General features: G+C 42.9%; 1 long non-coding RNA gene across 1 annotated transcript; it reads right to left on the bottom strand.

Moving 5' to 3' along the window:
- Nucleotides 1-2,606: 2,606 nt before the first annotated feature.
- LOC108177476 (uncharacterized) lies at nucleotides 2,607-20,301 on the bottom strand. The gene is made up of 4 exons (XR_007922822.2): nucleotides 20,106-20,301; nucleotides 14,943-15,009; nucleotides 13,379-13,625; nucleotides 2,607-8,225 (listed from the first exon to the last, which is right to left on the bottom strand). It is a non-coding gene; the product is annotated as an uncharacterized lncRNA (long non-coding RNA).
- Between the last annotated feature and the right edge of the window lie 2,054 nt (nucleotides 20,302-22,355).

Below are 22,355 nucleotides of genomic sequence, written 5' to 3'. Positions count from 1 at the left end.
GTCAAGCAACCTTTCTTTATAAAGTAACTTTCTTAATCAAAAGAGATAAACTCATCCAAACAGGATTCTGGTAGTGATTAGGAATTTGATTGAATTTGCATCATAAGATTTTCATGAAACTTTCCATCAGTTCCTAAAGTAAAGAGAGCTATAAGGAGTAGAATGAAAAGTTTAAACCTCTCCAGATGGAATGGGAAAATAATTTTTAGTTAAACACATAACAATGAGCTCATAATAGAAGCTGGCTGCTTTGGAAAGTTTTCTGCAACTCAAGATCATTCGAATTGTGAAAGGTCAGAATGGTTAAATGTTTTTCAAAATACTTTTTTATTTGTTTGAAGGGCAAAGAAACACAGAGAGAGAGAGAGAGAGAGAGTCTCATCTACTGGATCAATCCCCTAATGTCTTCAATGGCTAGGAGGCTGGAGCCAGGAGCTTGGAACTCAATCTGGGTCTCCCATGTGGGTGGCAGGAACTCAACCACTTAAGCCATCAACTACTACCTCCCAGGATCTGCATTAGCAGTAGAATTGGAAGCAGACTCAGGACTCAAACTTGGTAGACTAATAGGGGATCTGAGTATCCATCCTGAGTTACATTTTAACCCCCAAGGCCAAATGCCCACCCTGGTTAAACACACTGTGATGATTGTGTTTTTTTTTTTTTTTCATTTTATTTGACTTTTCTTTCCACATAATCTTGTAAATAAAGCAAATTTTATTTATGGCCAGAAGCCATTGAACGGGGGTTGAGAAGGAGGAACTAGCCAATATGCTCTTCTAAAATTCGCCTGTTCATTTATTTGCATTTAAAAATACTCATTGCTTTACTAGCCCATCAATTTATATTTTTATTTTTAATTTTTAATAATGGGTTTTACTAGAGAGTTCTGCTTAGAATTCCTTTTCAGCTTTGGCTGAACAGTGTGCCAGTATCTTAGCCTTTCTGAAAGTGCCTAAAATGTACTGAGGGTGGACTACTCCTATTTTTATCTCATGTGTGCTATTTTCATAATAAAATATGCCCTTGAAAAGCTTTTGAAATGAAACATAAATTTGTGTTTTATTGCAAGATAGGACACAACATGAAGTCTTCAGGAGAAGGAAAAGATGATCTAAAATACAACTTCTCTCTATTTTTAATGGGATATATGCTAAGCTATATTTATTTAGTTTACTAAATGTGTACCACCACTGTGTGGGCGAGGAAAGAGAGTGTTTCAATAAAGGATATGAGTTTGACCTCCTTATTTCAAGGATTCAATATGCAGTTTTTTTAAAAAAAAAAAAACCTCTGTTCTAATTGAAACAGACCTTATTCTTATTTTATTTTAATTAATTTATTTTTAAGGCAAAAATGCAGAGAAAAAAGAGATCTCCCATTCACTGGTTCATTCCTCAAATGCCTGCAACAGCTGGGCTGGGCCAGGCTGAAGTCAGGAAGTTGAAACTCAGTCTGGGTTTCCAACTTAAGTAGTAGGGACCCAATTACTCGAACTGTCACCCATTACCTCCTGGGGTGTGTATTAGCAGGAAACTGGAATGAAAGCAGAGCGAGAACTCAAACTCAGGTATTCTGAGAGATGTGGGTGTCCCAAGTGGGCATCTTAACCATTAGACTAAACCCCATTCCTCAGTATGCATATTTCAATGAACTTCACAATGATAATGTAGCAGTGGGTTATAGACTAAAAGCAATGTGACCTAATGGCAATGACTGATGATGCTTGGATTTCAATCTTTCATTAACAAACAGCTCTGCCATGTGACTTGGGATACATGGTTTAAGGTTTCCTAATACTTCTCCCATCTTGAAAAAGGAGGTAACAGTTGTACATATGTCTTCCAATGCTTAGAAAATTAGAAGGTACAATGTATATGAGTGGGACAATGTACATGAGTGGCTTAACAAGAGTGAATCACACCCTGCAAGAAAGACTATTGTTATTGCTACTTGAAAAAGTGTATAGAAGACGTGGTCATTGCAACCAGAGGCTGCAAAAGAGCATGCAAAGCCTGGAAGGGTTTTGAATATCTCTTGGAGGATGGTTCACAGGGCAATTGGTCTAGTTTACCTCATTGATCTAGAGGGTTCTGAGAATATGAAGCTGAAGCAGCCACCTGTAAGAAGGAATTTTTATTTTGTTTCATTTTATCATTTGCAGAAGCCATGCAAATTCTGCAGTAGAATCCAAAATAAACACTTACAAGTGATAACAGGTGCCTCCTTCACCTTGCACTCCAAGTCCTCCAGTAGAACTTCAGCTCTTGGAGGGGCTGAGACCTATTTATTCTGTGACTTGCGCCATTCTCTCCTTTTTACCAGATAAGGAGTAGAAGCGAAAGTAAGAAAGGAGTCTAGTGCATGAGGCTGAAGCCAGGAGTTTAAGTAGAGCCTGGGGGTGACTTTACGAAAAGGATGCTGAATGATATGTTCTAGTATCATCTACAACACTGGATAGTATATTGTAGTCTCTTTCAGTGGCAGGCACTGAGCTGGGTTAAGCACTTCATAAGCATTTTTTCTTTCAAGTCTCACAGTATCTTTGAAAACAAGCTGTTATTATTGCATTTGCAGTAGAGAATGTTGCTTTGGAAAGACGGGAATCCAGAGGCAATGAGACCATTTAGTAGGCTTTTATTGGTCCAATTTTGACATGATTTCAATTTGGTACAAGAGGGTAGAAATACAAAAATTAAAAGGCATATATTTTATTTTTTCATTCAACAAACACTTATTGGATGTCTGCTATGAACTGCATGACAGGGAATAAGATACTCTTCTTGCTTTAGACACTAGATAGGAAGTTCAGCTGGTATGATGGGTGTTATGGTGGCAGTAAGCACTGGAACTTGGAGGAGGCAAAACCAGTTCAGCAATGGGGATTCAGGGTACCATTGATAGACATGGAGAGACATTTTGAAGAACTGAATTTTTAACCAAGTGTATGTGGTACATTGAAGCATATGATTGCAGCTGAAAGTCAAGACTCGAGTGAGGTCAGCCAGGTTCAATTCTTGGCTGTGCTGCCAACCAGCAATGTGATCTTGGCAAGTTACTTAACCTCTGTGCCTTAGTTTTCTCATCTGAAAAATGAGGTGAAGACAGTCCCCAGCTCATAGGATTATTATGAAGATCAAAATGAGTTAACTCATGAATTTGGAAACAGTGCCTTACCCATGATAGGTTTTATGCACTATTTGCTTACTGAAATATGAAATTGAGAGGGAGAACAGTTGTGAGTGCAAATATACTAGTATTGTAGGATCTCAGGTTACTTACAATTTCATGACAAAATAATTGATACGTTTGAGGATTTTCCTCACTGTCACAGACACCACATTCCCACTGCTATTGTTTTTAGGTTGGGTAATAACTTCCACCTTGTTAAGGACCAGATGGGCAAAGGAAAGAGGGAGAAATCTGGGACTTGTAAGGGCCTGTGGTGAGTGGGGCCCCCTGAGAAGAGCAGCCACTACTAAGCTACCACCAACTACTGCCACCTGGGAATGTCAGTCCAGTGAAGCTTGATCCTCTGACCTCTCAAGAGAAGCTACAAAAATCTTCCATCTATGTAAAGTTTCCCAATTTTTGAAACTCTCCTTAAGATGTCTGTGGGCTGAGTCTTTCCTTCTGAGATCTCTTCCAGGCTTCCTGTTGCCGGAGGGGATGTATAGCAGCTTTTTCTTTCAAGTTCCCCACCAAAATGAGAGTGAAAAGAAAGCATTTGTTACGCTCTGGGAGCCAATTTCAAATAGGCTGTGCTTTCTCAAGTCCAGGCCCAGAGGCAGTGGTGGGTGCACAGCTTTGCTGTGTGATATAGCCTGGATCAGGGTGTCTCCCAGGCCTGGAAGCTTATTCAATCTCTCTCTCTCTCTCTCTCTCTCTCTCTCTCTCTCTCTGTGTGTGTGTATAGGCAGCTGGTGGCTGCATGTCCCACAGACAGTGACATTTATTGCACTTGAAGTGTCATGGAAAAATTCAGAGAGGTATACACGTAAAGAACTCTTTTCGGTATAATGGAGATTCCTATTATTTTACATATATTCTACAATACGAAAGTGCTAAATTTAGTTTAAAAGGGGTGACAGTTATTGATAACTGTTGCCAAATGTAACATTTGAGACTGTAACACCAATCAGTATTCATTCAATTCCTATTTTAGACATCAATTACATGCTGCTCTATTTATACTCTATCATCTGGTCCTCCTGGGAACAAGCAGGGTGAATATACTGGGGTACAATGTGTGGCAGTGATAGCAAAAGGGCTCATAAGGGTTGTAGGGTATTTGACATTGTCCTAATGAGAGCTTCATGGTTTTATCCAATGATCCAGTAAGCAAGTCCTCATTTGGAAAATGAAACAGAAAAATTAACCATAATGTTATTACTAGTTTTTGAGTAAATAATAAAATGATTCACCTGGGAATTATCATATATATAGTTTTTGCATTAAAAAGAAATTCATGACCAAACCAAGCTGAGAATTTTATGATGTTTCCTTCAACTTTTCCTTATTCTACTGAATTCTTAAACTCCAAGAACTCAAATTTCCTGGAAAAAATCATATACATTAGCAACATTTATTAAAAAATATGCCAGCATTGGAGAATATTTTGTTTTAATTTTTTGTACCATGACAAATTCAGCCTGCTGTCTCTCCAATGGCTTGTGGCAGCTCAGGAATTGAATTTCTACTTTCCCTAAACACAGTGCAACAGCAGACAATTAGATTGTGTGTTACTTAGGGACCAAAATTCTTCAGACTCAGCTCACCACAAATGACTTCGACACGTAAGATTCATTTCTACTGGAAATGAGTTGTACTATTCAGGGAGACCACATGAAGGAACAATGGAAGAGAGATACCGTGACTGCTTGTAACAGACACAGCTCCAGTCTTAATATATATCACAGCACATCTTCAATTAGTTTTCACCTGTATTCAATCTCTTCAAGCCTTTCTAATCTTGGGACTCAAACTGTGTAATACTCAGTTTCATGATCTAATTGAGTGGAATTTCTTTTCCCTGGTAATAGAGAGCTTTACAGCACTTAAAAAATGCAAACACCCTTAATATCACTCCATATGCTATTTCCCCAGTGTAAGTATTAAGTCTTAATAGGAAAATGACTCTTACTTGGAAAGTTAATCTCTTGTAATTGTTATTGTTCTTTCATAATGAATACATTACGTTCTGGTATACATTAATGTTACTTATATAAATATAGATAGATCATAGAGACTATTGTACAGATTAAATCAACTCATACATGTAAAGGATTTACATTTACAGCTCATAGATGTTAATGATTTAGAACAGTATCCAGAACACAGTTAATAGCTACGTGTTTATCATCATCCTTGTCACCAATAGAAACTCCCTTCTAACATTTGCCCGTTTTTTCAGGTTGCATGATTCCTACCTTGCATCTGTGTCAGGACCTTGAACCATAGTACTCAGGACAGGAGGTTTCCCCAAATACAAAGCTTTGGGACATTAGTCTATGTTAGTCAAGATTCTCTAGAGAAACAGTAGCAACAGGAGATAAATATAGACATAGCTAAAGAAATAGGTAAAGATTTATTGCAAGGAATTGGCTCACCCACTTAGAGAGGCTCACAAGTCCCAAGATGTGTAGTTGGCAAGTTCAAGACCTCGAGGAGCTGATGGTGTAGCTGGAATCCAAATGCCAGCATGTTCAAGACCCAGGAAGGGCCTGTTTCAGCTTGAGCTTGAATGTAGGTGGACAGGAGAAAATTCTGTGTCATTCACAAGAGTGTTTTTTGTATTCAGAACTTTGGTCGACTGAATGAAGTCTACCCACATTAGCGAGGGCACAGAAACACCCTCACAGGTACTCAGAGTACTCAATGTTTGACTAAATATCTGGGCACCGTGAGGCCCAGTCGTGTTGACTCATAAAATTAACAAGCATATGTTCCATGTTGGCTGGCTTCCTTTTTGTCTTAGTCAAGTATACCTCAGAGATGCTTCCAGAATGAGAATCCATTGGCTTACCAGTAGATTTTTTGCTGTATGTAAGACACAGTAGCATGCAAAGTGTTTTTTTGGGATTTTCTTAGTTCTGAAGGCATTGATAATATAGTTGAAAGACAAGACAAAACCTGAGTTGCAAATACACTAAAAGCCAGCAAAACAAAACTATAGTAAGACAGTGTGATTAGTTACACGGAGACAAATGAATGGTATAGATAGTGTGAATTTGAGGGAGGAATGACTGCTAAATTCTGGAATAGAGTAAGCAGGCCTCAAGGAAGAAGTGAGTCTTAGAGAAAAGGATGAGGAGGATCTCATTAAGCAAGGGGAAGAGTTATATTTTGAAATATCACTTTGTGCAGTTTTTAAGTGTGCTTTTCCCTATAGCCATTTCTCCTCCTGTAGTCACATGGAAGGAGAAACAAAGGTTCATGGAAAACACCATTCTATGGGAGCCTTTAAGTTATACGGAGCACCACTTTTACCTTATTTTTAAAATCAAGCCAAGTTTGGGAAAGGGAGAAGGGAGGGCTGATGGGCTTCTGGAACTACAGTGGGAAAAGCAGGAGCCTGGTTGGGGGAAAAGAGGAAGTTTCCACCTTGAGGACCAGGGAGCTGAGTGGAAGCAGGTTTGGCACAGGATGTTGTCTCAGAAGAACTCCCTTCCCTCCCAACCCCAACACCACTCACTAACAGCCTTTAAATGAAGACCTACTCTTACTACTCATTGTCTGTGGGTTGTTCACAGTCTTTGGATGCTCAAGGCCTGTAGGTCCATATCCTATCTCCTCCAACAGACGACATCTTATGAGGGGGAGGGATGTCATACAGGACCACTGATCAAAGAAGGGCCCAACAGAATTCACTGGATAATCCTCAAGTGAAGACTCTGAGGGTCACACCATCTTTGATATCTTTATCTATCTTTGATATCTACCTTTGATATCATCTATCTTTGATAGATACATAGAAAAGAACAGGTCTAGGAAATAGCATCTAATACATTTAGAATTGGCAACTGTGAGTTTTTTTTATGTGTGTATAAATAGTTCTTAAGTGCATAAAAGTGCCACTATTGATTAGAGTAGAGTCTGGCCTATGAGGGCAGATACTATGCTCAAGCACATATAAACATTTAAGATCCCACACAGGCACATTTTCATTAACCACCTTCATTCTTTTAGCCAAATCAGACAATCTTATTCTTTTCAGTTGCCCCCAAGGGATCACTATCACACATATGTCTTGAATTTATAGAGATTACCATGTAGCGACAATGATCAACATGGGAATTCAAGATTGGGATAGAAGAGTTGGCTTATGCAATGGATGACTTGACAAATGCCAATAAGTGGACAGAGAATTGAGAAATTAAAACTCACATTGTCATGATCCAGCCTCCTTAACTATCAACTCTCTTTCCACCTGTTCCCTTTCTCCCCAGGAGTGAAGTGTTTGCGCACGTGTGCATGTGTGTGTGTGTGTGTGTGTGTGTGTCTGCATGCACGTGCATGAATATATTAGGGATGAGTTAGATTAATTTCCAAATCAAATGCCAGGAGGTAGGCTTCTGTCCCTAACCCAGTGCATGGTTACTGGTGGGACATCTCTCTATTCTACACCAAACCTTTCTTCCATTTCCTCATCAATAGAAGGACGGCTTGTTCTTAAGATCATCTGTGGGGGATAAAATGAGTTGATGTATGAAAACACATACAAGCTACAATTATCCTAACTTAAATATATTGTCTCATGATGAGTGAAGATACAGAGTCAGATCTCCCAGGTGTTAGTCCAGACAGCTATGCACCCCTCCTTGGGAAAATCCTTTCAAAATTATTTTAGTTATATTACCGTTATAAGGAGGGTGGGTATTATGCAAACATGCAGCACATTGTCTGAGAACAGCTCACTAAACAGTAGCTATTATGAGTTACAGGGGGTGTGGGGATTTTGCCAGGTCCCAGGCGGAGTCCCAGAAACCCAACCTTGGGAGACCTCCAGCTGAGCTGAAAGCCTGGGGCAGGCGCAGTGATGGACCGGCCTCCCATCCCCTGTGGCTGTGGCTGAGCCGCAAATGGGCTGGACATCCTGCCACAGGCTCTGGTGCTCATGCTGGCCGCCCTGCCCTTTCCTGGCCTGGGTGGGGACACGGTGGCCTTGGGTGCTCGTAGACAGGCGCCAGGATGGAGCTGAAGCCAGGCTTCTTGGATCACCCCTCCTGTGGAAGTGAATTCCAGTGTTTAAGTTCATATTTCATTCATCTTAACAAAGGACTACTCTTATCCAGTTTGATGAAAATAGAACAAGGACTTCTTATTGGCTACACTTTTGCCTAGGAGCGGAAGTGAGGAGTAAGTTGTGATTTGTAGTGTGATTCCTGGAACGCTTTCCCTTCACCAGGGCGTTCACACCAGGGCCATTGTCTACGCTAGCAGCACCCCAAACAAGAGGCTTGTGCAGGTCACAGGAATTTTTTTTTAAAAGCCAACACATTTCCTTTTTTCCAATCTGTACGACCTTATTAAATGCACTTAAAACAAAGGGAATGGCAAAAAGCTCTGAAATTATAAACTGGTAATAAAGCAAGCATATTTAAGTGTGCCTGCTGGTTATCAAGGGAGGACTCCATTACACACAAAAATAACCATACTGCTTAGTGTATGAGCAAATATTTTATTGATTGTAGGCATTGTGCTTGACATCTAGGAGCTAATTGTGAATACGACATGAAGCCTGTCCATAGAAAGCCTACAATGCAGTTTGATGTGGAGTAGGTGGGACATTAGTAAACAGATATTTCCAATTCATAAATATTTGGCTGTAGCAAAAAGTAGGGAGTAGTGGGAACCAGAGAGGCACTTCCAACATGGGAGTTCGGAGGGCTACCCTGAAGATGAATAGGAGTTGGCAGTCAAAATTGACGGAAGGGTGGGGAAGAGTTCTGTGGTGGAGTGCATAGCAGAGACTATTCACAAGGATGTGAAACACCATTGTGCCTGCAAATGAATAGAAGAAGAAAGTATGGAGCAGAATATGGAGGAAGACGAGGTTAGAGAGAGGTAGGCAGAGATGGACACCAGAAGCCTCCACCACGTTCCTCTCTAGGACGTGCTTGCAAAAGGGGGAAGCGGTTCTTTCACAGCTCTACTCCTGGAGGACCTGGGGATTGTTGAGATAAAGCCCACCAGGCCCCTACATGGAAAGGTACACCAGAAAAGTCAACGCCTCGCAAAGTTGCATTGTTCTGCCTCCAGTGCTCACATGACATTGTGGCTATTGCTATGGGTTAAAGGTGGTTTCTCCCCAAGTATCTATGTAGAGAACTTGGTCATTGGGGTTGCAGTATCGGGAAGCTTTAAGATGAAGGGCCTAGCAGGAACTGCTTGGGTCAGCTGGGGACACAAGCCCTTTTGGGTCAAAAGGGCTTAAGGTGCTTTGTGTGATACTCTAGCTAGATCTCATGGGAGGATTGCCACAAAAATTCTGAGCCTGGCTTCACCCAGTCAGTCCTTTTCTGGCTTCCTGTTTGAGATGTGACCCTGTACTTCCCTTTGCCTCCTCTCCATTGCCATCTTCCATGATGCCCTTATCAGAGCTGAGCTCAGACCAGCACCATGCCCTTGAGCCATGAAAACTGAGCTAAATAGACTTCCTTTTCTCCACAAGTAGCCTTTCTTGGGTATTTTGTTGCAATAATGTAAAACTGACAAATTTCACATTCACATTTTTATGAGTTCAGGACTGGATTACAACAACACGATGCTGTCCAACTCTTAAAATTTTCATATTAAAAATGCCAATAGCCTACACTAAGCTGAAGTGATGAAGCTGCTCTCAGCTTTATGTCCACCTGTCTCCTTGGGCTTCAAACAAAAAAGTTGGGGGCGGGAGGATACCCATATCTCATCATAGGAATAAGTAACATAACGCTTCCTGGTAGTGTTTATTCCCAAATTCTATTATTCATCAACTTGGATGTTGAATAAGGAGCATTCATTATATCCAACAAATATTTATTAAGTACCTACTATCGTTGGCACTGGGCTGGATATCAGTTGAGAGCAAGAAAACTATTGCTGTTCTCAAGCAGTGTAAAGACCGGTGATGATGTTGGTTGGGGAGTGATGTGGACTTGGGAATCAGATGGGAATTTCCATCAAGTACACCGAATATCATGGTCAGAATGCCTTTATATGGAGCATACATCTATAGTATAATCCACATTGGACATCAGACAAGGCTTACCTACAGGAAACAACATTTAAGCTGAGAGCTGGAGGATGTCTAAGAGGAAGTCAAGCAATCAGAAGGAAGAAGAAACGTTCCACACAGAGGGATGGAATGCACAGGAGTCCCCCGGGCAAGTGAGCATGAGGCATGTAACAAGACATCAAAGGGCTTTTGGAGAAGCCTTGTGCTTCGAGATGAGGGCAAGGAAAGAGAGGAGGCCTGTCAGGGAAGGCCCTCAGAGCTACAGGAGGCAGCCCTTTGCCTGCTGCAAGGAAGCCATCCAGTGGGATAGCGGAATCTCTTCCTTATTTTACATTTGAGGACAGCCATAGTTAGAGGTTCATAGCTCTTCTAACATCAGAGGGTTACAGGTTCACTAGATCTCTGTGTCTTCCTTGGGTTTCTCCAGAAGCCGATCATGACACAAAGTTTCAGTTATATGCAGTAAGGGTAGGAAGCACCAGCAAGGAAGTGGGGAAGGAGACAGGGAAGGAAAGCCCTAGTAAAAGGCACTGGGGCTTAATCTTTGGAAAGAACTCAACACACGCCTTATCTTAGAGTTCTTGCACCTGAGGAGGATGGGAGCTAGAAAGCCCAATTACTGTGTGTGGGGTTGAAGGCCACAGTCAGACCCAGGAAGAGTTGATACTTAAGTCTGCCATGTGATTGGACAAAGTGGGCTTTGTGGTCCAGAGAAAATAAATCCTCAAGCAAGGGAATGCAGATGTGGATACACAGGCATTTGGAAGGGTGGTTGGCATGCACTGATATAGTCAGGGTGAGGGCCATGGACACTGCTGCCATGTTCTGGGACCGGGGAATCTCTGGCCCAAGGGCCGTAGAAGGCCAGTGAAATCACTGGTCTCACCTTGCGAAGTAACCACAGGCAGGACTCAAAATGCAATCAATCTATAGCAGGCTAACTTTTAAGTTGTTAATTTTGTGTGTCCTGCAAATGATGTTATAAATACCCAAGTGACCTTTGGTAAAAAAAAAAAAAAAAAAAAAAAGAAAAAAGAAAAAAAAAAGTTCCCCACTCCTTTAAGGGCCTAGTTTTGAGACCCTACACCACACCACACTGGCTGGACCAGCAAATGAAAGATTCTCTGTGGCAATGATAGAGCCGCCTAATCCATGGAGCCCTCCAGAACTCTGAGCCACGGCCTTGGCAACACCCTAAGCTCCAGGCCTACTTCTCTTTAATCACAGCACACATGTCCCATAACTCTTTCTTTCACTCTGGAGTCTTGATACTGAAGGAAAATTGCCATTTAGAGCAGCTTATTAATTTGAAAGTGTCAAGTTTAACTAGGGAAATAAATGAGATTCTACAAAATGAAAGCTTCATGAGGTATTGAACAAAGTCAAGCACTTAGTTTAAAATAGCTGGATCAATCAAGGTAAAGTCATCTGACTTGGAATTTGGAGGCAATCTGACTCGTTGAATTTTTCCAGAAATGAACAGGTCATAAGTTTGAGGAATCATAGCTAATGATTTGGGGGGCTAAAGACTTCACTGCAGGGGCTGGCATAGTGGTACAGTGGGTTCAGCCACCACCTGGGATGTTGACATCCCATATGTGCACTGGTTTAAGTCCCAGCTGCTTCTGATCTAGCTCCCTGCTAATGCACCTGGGAAGGCAGCTGAAGATGGTCCAAGAAGATGGTCCTGCCACCCATGTAGGAGACCCAGGTGGAGCTCCAGGCTCCTGGCTTAGACCTGGCCCATCTCTGGCCATTCTAACAATTTAGGGAGTGAACCAGCAGATGGAAGCCCTCTGTTTCTCTGCCTATCCCTCTCTCTAATTCTGCCTTTCAAATAAATAAATAAATAAATCTTTTTAAAAAAAGTTCACAGTAAGTTTATATTGAAAACCATGGTTCTCATGAGAGGCTATGGAACAAAGCATGGAAGAGGTTCTGGTCCTTGCCTTCTGTCCTCATCAGGAATTGATTACAGAGGGCATAGTGGATTTAAATGTCCACAGCCTAGTTCAGCTACTCAAGGATTTCATAGTCAGGAGAACAGCTGTCCAAAGAAGGGCATGCTAGCAAGCTGTGTGACCGTGGGATAGTCTGTCAGCCTCTCTGGGCCCCAGTTTCATTGGAAAGACCTTAATGGGCAAGATCAGTGGTTGTCAACATTGGTTGACCATTAGAAGTCCTTTGGGAAACTTAGAGAGACCAATGACCACGGCAGCTAAGCCACTGCTGGGGGTAGGGCCCAGGCATCTGTTTTTCACAAAGGTTTCCAGGAGAGCCTAAAGGATAGCCCAGGTTGGAAACCATTGGTGATCATCTTCCTGTTTTGCTTAGTCTGAAACTCCCACTTGCTTTCTGAAGAGTGCTGCTGTCTGTTAACTCATGGAAGGCAGGAGGTAGGAGCTGAAAAGTATGCTCCCTTTTCTTGGACTGGAGCAAACATAGCGTGAGGGCAGGGGAGCTGTGGGTTAGGTGACCACACGCTAGCCAGCATGTGGACTCTGAGTGGTGATCTGACCTCAATGGGATGCATTGAACACTCTTTTCAGAAATAACAGGTGCCCACATTTTTTCCCCAGAGAACACACATGCATAGTGCCAACAACTAATTATCATCCCGAGCAAACAAAAACCGTGAGGAAGAGCAGAGGCGGGCTGGCAGCACCACTGAGTTGTACAGATCGTGACTCAGTCTTGTTCTAGGCTGAGGCATCGCCACAGCATCTCTCAGAGAGCTACCCGGTGGCTATTTGCAAAGGGAAGAAGACAACTTACTTTGGAGCTCAAATCCAATCTCCCACATCCACTGGCTGGCTCTGGACCGCACCTCCCAGTGAACTTGCCCTCAGGAGCAGAGAAGGGTTGGCTTCCACACCCCTGTTCTGGCTTGTTCTCTGGACCAACCACCTCTGCTCTTACGTAGGAAGCAATTATGGGATGAGCTTAGAAGCTGGCGTCTTTCCTTTAAAGTAAAAGCCAGAAGCTTATATTTTGCTAGTGCCAGTCTCCTATGAAAATAACTCTTATTAGTGATGCCATAGGTACCACTGAAATCATTTCAGCTTGGAGCCCTCTCCATTTTCTTCCAAGGCCCTTTTCCTGACACACGGCTGACAAACCTGCTCCCTACGCACGCCAACACCAACATAATGAGCTCACCTTGGAGGAGTCTGTGTTTCTCCCGAGTCTGACTTGTTCTTCGGAGGATGCCGAGGGGATGACCTGGAGGCCTGGGCAAATTGCTTGTGCTTTTCTTTGCTGGTTGGAAAGCCAGCACTGCTCTAGCTAATGGAATGCCTGCAAAGGGCCCCAGGAACTCCATTTCTTTTGCTTTCCTGCTGACACGTCTCCAACTTCATCCTCCGCAGGCAGGTCTTGTTTGAAAGAACTTGAAAAAGTGTAGTGACTGTTGGGATCACAGGACTGAATTAGCTGCTTGATTACAAAGGAGACAGGACCTGGGTCTGCCCAGTGAAGACTCGGGAGAATGACATAAGTCCTGAAACTAACTTCATAGTGCGTGCAGGTATCGAGGGCACTAAAACGTGAGAGTGGAATTTTTCCAGTTAGATGTACATTTTCACTTAAATTGTATTACTGTTTTATCTGCAAAGCAACATATATGCTCTTAGGGGAAGTGTAGAAAATGCAGGGAGGGTTTGGAAATCATTGTATTCTTAAAACAATTCCAAAACAATCAGTGTTACAGCCGACCGCATTTTCTCCTGGTCTTTTCTCCTCCTCTATCTTGCATTATAGTAACATGTTGTGTATGTGTATGGATATGTGGTTAATGGGCGTGCTAACCTTTAGGAGGCTTTAATTTTTGCATCTTTACACACTGACTAATAATTTGTACCTGTCGCATGGCATTGTGAGTATCAAACAGGTTAATACAAAGAATAGTTAGAACATGCCTGTTACATAGTTTGCATTCTCTAAAAGCTGACTACTGTTGTGTAACTGTGTGTCCTGCTTTTTCTATGTAACATATGATGGTGTTTTATCATATCAGTGTACACTCCTCACAAAATGTCTTTTTGGATGGCTGTATAATAACACTGATATAAAACTATTTTTTATCAGATGAAATGATATGTCTTATTTCATTCCATATAGAGGCATTTGAGTTTTTCCCCCATGTCAGGTATCCTAACCAAAGTGTCATGTAGTAAGAAGAAAGGTTCTTTGAAGGAATTGGCAAATAAAATGCAAAAGCCCCAGTAGAATTTGAATTTCAGATCAAAAGAACACTTTTAGTGTCAGTATATTACATGGGATGTACTTTTATTAAAATATTAGTTGTTGATTATCTGAAATTCAATTTAACTCGGTTCCACTATTTTTATTTACTATATTTGGCAGCCTTCTGAGTGAGATGAGGAAAAGGCAGCAGGTATGTTCACCTTGCCCAATTGTTAATACTATTTTTCAAAAAGGAAAATAGCTTGAATTTGTTATTAACAATCCACCACTTGGTTATAGTTAAGCAGAAAAGAAAACTTAGAATAGTAAATAAAAATGAGGGAAAGAGAGAAAGAAAGAGAAGGAAGGAAGGAAGGGAGGGAGGGAGGGAGGGAGGAAGTATAGGCATGGGGAATTCAGTCTCAAAGTAAGTAGAAGTAACCATATGAGGGGGTCCTAAAGAAATTTATGTAAAATTCATATTATGAAAAAACTATGCACTGATTTTTTTAAAAAGTTGGCACCCAAATAAACTTACCTTTAATTCCATTTTCTTGCCAAGTTTCTGCAGTAGTCTTGTATTGCACCAAAGTTATTTAAGATCTCTAAAACAAAGGGAGGTATTTCTGAGTAGCTATCCATTTTATGTTTTGAAAGCACTACAGGAAATTTGTCCTGCTTGTGTAGGTGATCATCAACAGTGTGTTTTACAGGGCTGCCACAGACTTTTGACTTTTCAGCTAGAATATGACAATTGGCAGCAAACACCTGAAAAAGTTCTTGGAAATCTCAGCTGAGAATCCAGCCATTGGCTAATGCATCTGCTGTTGGGTTCAGGAGCAATGGTAGTAATCACTGAGTAGTGCTGACTTCCCACCTGCAGGTGCCTCTCCCGTTGGCTGCAGAGGACTGGGGAGCTGAAGAGAGATTCCACACTAGTTCCTAACAATAATGCACTGTGAGACTGCTAAGATCTCAAAGAACCTTACACGCTTCTATGGGTCTTGGGAATCATTTGCTGATATTCAGCACATGCTTCCTTCAGGACTTGCTTGAAGGCACTGAGAGCTACAGGAGGTCAGAACGGAGCTCAGAGCCCTTGCAGAGCAAGACCAATATCTACTTGGACAGAATATTTATTTGGGATAGTTGTAGAAGTAGATAAAAAGGGGATTTGGGGGCTGGCACTGTGGCACACTGGGTTAAAGCCCTGTTCTGCAGTGCCAGCATTCCATATGGGCACCGGTTCAAGTCCCGGCCATCCCACTTCCGATCCAGCTCTCTGCTATGGTCTGGGAAAGCAGTAGAAGATGACCCAAGTGGTTGGGCCCCTGCACCTGCTTGGGAGATGCAGAAGCTTCTAGCTCCTGGCTTCAGATTGGCCCAGCTCTGGCCATTACGGCCATTTGGGGAGTGAACCCGCGGATGGAAGATCTCTCTCTCTCTCTCTCTCTCTCTCTCTCTTTCTGCCTCTGCCTCTCTGTAATTCTGCCTTTCAAATAAATAAATAAATCTTTAAAAAAAATAAGGGAGGGGCAGTACTGTGGCGCAGTGGGTTAAAGCCCCAGCCTGCAGCACCCGCATCCCATATGGGGGCCGGTTCAAGTCCTGGCTGCTCCACTTCCAATCCAGCTCTCCGGCCTGGGAAAGCACTGGAAGATGGCCCAAGTACTTGGACCTCTGTTCCCAAGAAGAATCTCCTGGCTCCTGGCTTTGGATCAGCACAGCTCCAGCTACTGAGACCAATTGGGAAGTGAACCAGTTGATGGAAGACCTCTCTCTCTCTCTCTCTGGCTCTACCTCTCTATGTAACTCTGTCTTTCAAATAAATAAAATAAATCTTTAAAGAGAAAAGGAGGGGAGGACTTGGGAAAGAGTCTAACTACTTCCTCCTCTCTCTCCTCTCCACACAAACACACCAACACACACACACACACAGATACACAGACTCCGTGTCACTGCTCCCAGTTAGGTTTGGCGAATACAAGGCATCATCATTAGCCATTGACATGGAGAATGAAAGATCAGAAGAAAAGACAAGCTAATTTAGAAGATTCATAATTTAGAAGATTCAAAATATACTGATGAGAAGCATTTTTAGCCAGGCTGTATAAACTACACACTGTCACCAGAGTTTGTCTCAGTTTGCTTTCACCCAGAGCTATGCCTCTTCTGCCTCCCACTGCCTGCTGGGTCAGGGCAGGGTGTGAGTGGGCGTGGTGCAGGTGGCCCTGGCAGCTCAGCTCTTCCAGCTGCCTTCGCGCCCATCACCCCAGGCGTCCCCTTGTCTCTAGTTGCCTATCTCTACAACTTGCCAACACTGACTTTGCGTTTTGGAGGACGAGATACTGTTTGTTTCATGCCTCCATTACTTTGCATCTGCTCTTCTTTGCTTCCAAAATAGCTCCCCTGCACTCCCACCCCTTGTCCTTCCTGCCTCTAAAGGCTGCCTGATGACCATTGTGTCTCCTTTAGACCCAGTTCTGATGTGAGTGTCTGCAGGGTCCTCTCTTTGCCACTCCCCACACCCCAGGCCTCAAAACTTCTGTCTTCATGCTCTTTGCTCCCTCCCCCAAGCTGTGTTGCACCAAAGGATTTGCTCATTTTGTTTATTTCTCCTCTTCCCATTTATAAGTTTGTTGACAGCCAGGCCCCTCTTTGTTGTTTCTTTCTGTTTTCCCAGCAACTAGACAGAGCCTGGAACATCATACACATTATTTGTTGGATGAATGAAATCTAAATTTTTTTTTTTGACAGTGAGAGAGAGAGAGACAGAGAGAAAGGTCTTCTTCCCATTGGTTCACCCCAAATGGCTGCTACAGTCGGTACACCACGCTGATCCGAAGGCAGGAGCCAGGTGCTTCCTCCTGGTCTCCCATGGGGTGCAGGGCCCAAGCACCTGGGCCATCCTCCACTGCACTCCCTGGCCACAGCAGAGGGCTGGCCTGGAAGAGGAGCAACCGGGACAGAATCTGGCGCCCCAACCAGGACTAGAACCCAGGGTGCTGGCGCCACAGGCAGAGGATTAGCCTAGTGAGCCACGGCGCTGGCCTCTAGATTTTTAAGTTTAGGAATGATTCAGGGCTTAATAAATCTCAATTTTTTTTCCATTGAAAGAAATTCTTCAATAAACTTCAACTTCTGTAGTCCAACAGTCTGTACTAGATGTAAACTTCATAAATAGTAAGGCTCTTCCTTAGTCTAAACCTTTGAGATCATACAGGGCAGAACACATTTTTTTTTTTTTTTTTTTTTTTTTTTTGGCTCCTGGCTAGGTCTTTTACCCTGTAATTTAGGGAGGGTCCTAACTTCTGAATTCTCATTGTATTCCTGTTGTCAACCTCCCAGATAGCTTTATCACAATCAGGCAAGGGAGCAAGCACTTTGAAGGGTTATTTAAGCCTTTGAGGTGTTTTGCTGCTGCTAAGGAGCTGGAGGGAGAAGTTATGGGGCAAGAAGACTAAATAGAGTAGTGGCATGTTTGTCACAGACTGTGGTAAGAGGCTAACAGGAAAATCCTCTGTCCAAGATCCTAGTGCTCTGTTGTGGAGAGCAGCTGCCACCACAGGTCCTGTCAGCCTAGCTCCAGGACACCTGTTAATTCTCCAAGTCGGGGCTCAGTTTGATGTGAGGTCATCCTCCTTCCTTTCTTGCATAAATAAATCCGTCTTTGGAAATGGAGGAGTGGACAGCCTGTCAGTAACCCTCAGAGACTTCCCTGGGCTGAAGGGGGAGTGACTCACGCCCCGGGGCCTCAAGCCCTGTTGTTTGACTAATCTCTCATTGAAGACATGCAAGTGACTAATGGATGGGAAAGTTCCCTGGAGAAAGTCACTTGCGTGCTTGTAACTTTCTTAATCAGGCTGTGTGAGGAACCTCGGACATAGCTGTGCTTTTCATTTTTAGCATTTCTTTTTTTTTTTTTAATATTTTTTTTTTTGACAGGCAGAGTGGACAGTGAGAGAGAGAGACAGAGAGAAAGGTCTTCCTTTGCCGTTGGTTCACCCTCCAATGGCCGCCGCGGCTGGTGCGCTGCGGCCGGCGCACCGCGCTGATCCGATGGCAGGAGCCAGGTGCTTTTCCTGGTCTCCCATGGGGTGCAGGGCCCAAGCACCTGGGCCATCCTCCACTGCACTCCCTGGCCACAGCAGAGAGCTGGCCTGGAAGAGGGGCAACCGGGACAGAATCCGGTGCCCCAACCGGGACTAGAACCCGGTGTGCCGGCGCCGCTAGGCGGAGGATTAGCCTAGTGAGCCGCGGCGCCGGCCCATTTTTAGCATTTCTTAATGCAAAAACAGCTTAAAAGTTAAGGTTTGTTCTTCTTCCATAATAGGCCTTTCCCCTTCTAAAGAAGTTTTACAGATTCAGAGTGTGCCCTAAAATGAAGTGGTAGTGTCTGAACTGGTGTCTGTTCTGTGAGATCTGAAGTACAGTAAAGGAAGTTTGCAGTACTACGAACACGGCTCCTGGATTTGATGTCTCAGGAACAGGATCTCTCCTAGGCTATTACTGGGATTTCCCACTTCCTGTTCCATCAAGTCTCAGCTCTGCTTCTGATCCAGTTTCCTGCTTATGCACAATGGGAGGTAGCAGGTTATGGTTTGAGTACTTGGGCCATCTTCCGCTGCTTTCCGAAGTGTATTAGCAGGGAGCTGGATCAGAATTGGAACATCCAGGACTTGAACTAGCGCTCTGATTTGGGATGCCTGTGTCCTAAGCAGAGACTGCACCCACTATCCTACAAGAGCGGCCCCAACAACATTTTAGTAGGTAGACAAATTCCTCTTCAACTTGTTCTTTTCTTCCCCATGCCTCTTCAATGTGGTTTTGTTATTCATTAGTCATACAGCGAGATCCATGGCTTACTGTTTGTATTCTACTTTATCCACCACCCACACCCCTATCACCAGGTTTGGAGGGTTCGGGAAAACACTGGCTGACCTCCAGGTTGAATGAAGAAGGCAAATGGAGAGGTTATCCTTTACCTCTTCTGTTTGCTTTTAACCTGGCGTCTGCAGAGAAGGTAATCTGCCACAACCCGAAATACAACAGCAACATTGGAACTGCCTTCCACCTCTTCTTGTCCCCTCTCCACACCCCACTTCCTATTTCCTGGTGACATTTTCATAAGAGCTTCTCATTAAGAGAAAAACTGGTTTCAAGGCCCTTCCCTAAGCCTTTTAATTTGGGAGGAGTTTGGAATGAACAGTCAAAAGGCTAAAAGGTCAGCTGTGGGTGGGTGGAACAGCAGTAACCAGGGGCAATAAAATGAGCAACAGAGATTTTAGTGGGATTGCTGGTCCATGATAGACCTACAGATGATCAGTAATTGCCATTCTTTGAGGTAGTCTGAAAGCTCAAGGAAAGTAGAACTAAAAGATAAGTTTCTTTGGGCGCAAAAGTTTTGAAATTCCTGCAGCTTTTGCCATGAGCCTTTTGAAGACCCTTTGTGCTGTAAACAAGAGGCAAGTCCTTCTTCACCTCTGACGTGGGCTGTCTGAAGGGGCCTGATCATGCTACACGGTGCCATTAAGAGTAGCAGCTGTCATCTAGGTTATGTCTGGAGCTGACAGGGCCTTCTTTCCTAAAATAGGGACCAAGTCCAGCTTCTTATCCTACTTCTGCTCATTCATGTGAATGTGTCCATTCATTTACTCCACCAATCCTCAGTTCACAGATGCAGACCCAAGTTCTTACTCACTGTGGAAAACTTTCCAGGAGGTGGACAACAGCCAGGGCTCCTCTAGTCGCCAGTGCTTCTGTGCAGTCCCATTGTCTATTCTGTGACCATCCCCAACTGAGGCATCAACTCCAAAGTTCTGGGAGCTGGGCACATAGCAGTCACAGAATTTTGCTGGGAAAAGCTTAGGCCTTTTGTGGAAGCAGCTGTTTGAACATCTCAGGCCACACCCTCCACTCCTTTTAGATTTCTGGGAGAGAACTACCAACAGACCTTGCCTAACAGCTCTTCCCTGAAGCAGTTCCAGCTCAGACATGTATCTGAGTCAGTGTAAACAGCTTTCCCAATTAATGCGGAAAGACAGCCTTGGGTCAGTGCTGGGAACCCACAGGGTGGGAGACCCAGGGTGATTCACTGGGCAGGTCACAACAAAATCAATTCACTTTCTAAAATGTTTGTTTCACTAACATAGTAAACAGGTCGGCAAAACAATTGTGTCAAATACTGGGAACCACAGTGAAGATTTCAAAATTGCCCAAGCTAGAAGGGAGATTATCGTAAACACCTACGTCAGGTGTTTAAGGTAATATTAAAGACAGAAATTCAATTTCAAACACGAGAACCTAGATGCTAGTGACTTCAGTTTATCAGTAACATGGCTGACTAAAAGAAAGAGGCATAGCTTCATGGGGTCTTATGTGTGCTTTATATATTTTATGAATTGGCTTTCAATCTTAGAGGGAGGATGAGGCAATTTGCATAAGTAATGTTCTCTCTCCTCCTGCTCCCCTCCCCCTTCCTTTATTTCTTCCTTCTGATATACTGGGGAAAAGACCTCTATTTAGTTTTACCTGGGAGTCAGGGGCTGATGGAAGTAAACATACTTAATTGTGCAATGACTGAACAATCAATCTGGTACTTTTTTTTTCTCAAGGCAGAAGACCTGAATCTTCTCGTCTATTTTTTCTGTGTCTGACAATTAATTAAAGCTACTATTTGGAACAGTATTTCCAATTTTCCTAAGGGGCTCACTTTTTAAAAAAAATTTATTATTCCAGATTTTGATTTCAGCATTTCATTGTGGGGAATCCATCCCTACACAGTGGTCTCAGAAGAGCAGGGGGAAAGATGTTTTCAAATGATCAGATCTTATCTGAGTATCACCTGAATTATGCAAGAGCACCAAGTTTGTGCATTTAGGTTGGCTCTCCACTGGGGAAGAGCTCACATAAGGTTATTGGTATTTCCTGCCCCTATTAGGCCAAAACTATTGTAATAACAGCTTTCCTGGCTGGATTCAGGTACGTTTGTTTCAAGTCCAGGCCAGAATCAGGAAATGAAGAGGCGTGTGTGAAGAGGAAAACTACTGGGGTGGAGGTTTGGGTTGGGAAAGGGAGAATTTCTCAATATTTTCATGCATCCAAATGTTCAGCATGGATAAGCAATTAGTAAAAATATGACCTGCTCTTAGTGGAAATTCCCACTGGTCAGATTGCCTTCTGTGCCTTCTGATTCTGATCGTATGGAAGGACTGGGTCCACCCGAGAGGTTGGATGTTCCATCAAACATGGAGGTGTTTAGTTAGTGTTTTTGTAGGTGTTACGAGGGCTGAGACAACCTGGAAAGGGTCTTCTTTAAGAAAAGAATATACATTAGAAATTAGGCATCAAAGTATGTATTTAAAATGAGAAATAAATACCATAGATTATAAATTTTTAAAAATTGGTAAATGTCTCATGTACCATAAAATCCATAAAAATACCAGAATATTTTTTATAAAGCAGCTTCCTAACACATTTCTAAAACACTCTTTCTGTTTCTAGGCTGAATATTTTTCAATGAAGACTTAAAAATAGCAATTTTATAGCATTTTTCTGTAGAGAAGGGAATGATAATCCAATGATATCTTACTTCTTTACCCCCATACTTCTGATGACAGATGCTTAAGACAACATTGTAGAACTCTTGTCCTTGGGAAGAAGCCCAAGGAGCTAGCACACGGAGGGGAAAGTTGAGTAGGAGGTTGAGATGTACATATTAAACCAGTCCTATGGTAGGATGGCTTGAAGTAATGGGACTATGCACATTTGGGTACCTGTAAATGGATCCTATGAAACCTAAACTACATATATATACCCTGAAGTCAACCCTTCATTAGCTGGATCCTATAAACACTTGGGGCCATGCAACACAAAGGAAATGTGATGGAGGGGAACTTGGAGTGGCAAGAAACAGTAATATTTACCAGTTGTGATCTAATCAAAATGATGA

This window comes from Oryctolagus cuniculus, chromosome 5 (assembly GCF_964237555.1).
Source record: "Oryctolagus cuniculus chromosome 5, mOryCun1.1, whole genome shotgun sequence".
NCBI lineage: Eukaryota > Metazoa > Chordata > Mammalia > Lagomorpha > Leporidae > Oryctolagus > Oryctolagus cuniculus.
This window is presented reverse-complemented; position numbering and strand designations above follow the sequence as displayed.